The following is a 1,252-nucleotide window of genomic DNA, read 5'->3' on the forward strand; positions in this document are numbered from 1 at the left end:
TTACTTCGGAGATGCATCTCCGAAGCAGGGGCAAATGGGGGATTTCGCTGGGGGTGACCCCCATAGGGAGGTGGGTAAAGAAAAATTCCTAATTATATACTTCTCCGATCCACCGGAGCTCCCTTTTCCTTAAACTAAAAACTTTTATTTATAGAAAAAAAATTTTGAAGGGCTCGTTAGGCGCATCGTCCTTACGCCTTACGAGTCTACCTTGCTCTAACACTCTAACCATCATGCTTTTTTTTAGTAAACAATACTTGCATGTCTTCCATGTGTCCTTGACCGCATTTGCTGTTAATATGGATGTGTGTTACCAAACTAATTATCCTAGCAAAATGAGGGAGCAAGTTGCTCATTGTCATAACAATTTCCAACGCTCTTTAATATTATAGTTAAGCAGGTTGAAATGTGGGTGGATGGATGAATAAGTGAGAGTTACGAGGGAGACAAACTAAATCTAAAATCTTAATAATTTATTTTTAAAAAGTATGTAAAAAGTTTTTGCTGGCTCAAAATAATGTACTCTTTGCCTATGACTTTTTTATTCATTGAACAACTTCTTGGCATGCAAAGAAAGTTAGTGTTTGTCATTTTTCAATTACGTAGATCGAGTTCATCTGTATTATACTACTTTTCAATTGCTGGTTGATTTTCCAATGATAGATTTTTTATGCAAATATTTAATTAAACTACCAATTGGATAAATGTGATTTCTAATGGCTCATTATTTCAATAATAAAAAAATCAAGCAATAAATACTTACTTATCATAATGATAATAATGTCTCTCCATCCTTTATAGATATAGTTATGGATGTAATTATTTTTTATTTTTGAATTGTGAACTATACTGGCTAAATATTATAATTATTATTTTTTAAATACAAATATTTATATAAATGACTAAGATATTTAATTAGAATAAAATGTTCAGAATTGGTTATAGATTTGCTATATGGATAATTCAACTACGAGCAACCGTAATTAGGGTATGTTAACACACGTTTGATTTGCAAAATATGAAGTACTGGACAGAATATTACTAGACAGTACAGAACAGTACAAAACAATAATTTGTAAAATATGAAGTACTGGACAAAACATTACTAGACAGTACAGAACAGTACAAAACAATCTTTTGTATTGTACTGTATTTGATGGTTATTGGACTGGACAACTATTTTCTCGATTTTGCTTGATATGTCTATGCATCAGACAAAATAATATAATTTCTAATATAATATTTAGGAATG

Source organism: Vicia villosa, unplaced genomic scaffold (genome assembly GCF_029867415.1).
Source record: "Vicia villosa cultivar HV-30 ecotype Madison, WI unplaced genomic scaffold, Vvil1.0 ctg.000940F_1_1, whole genome shotgun sequence".
NCBI lineage: Eukaryota > Viridiplantae > Streptophyta > Magnoliopsida > Fabales > Fabaceae > Vicia > Vicia villosa.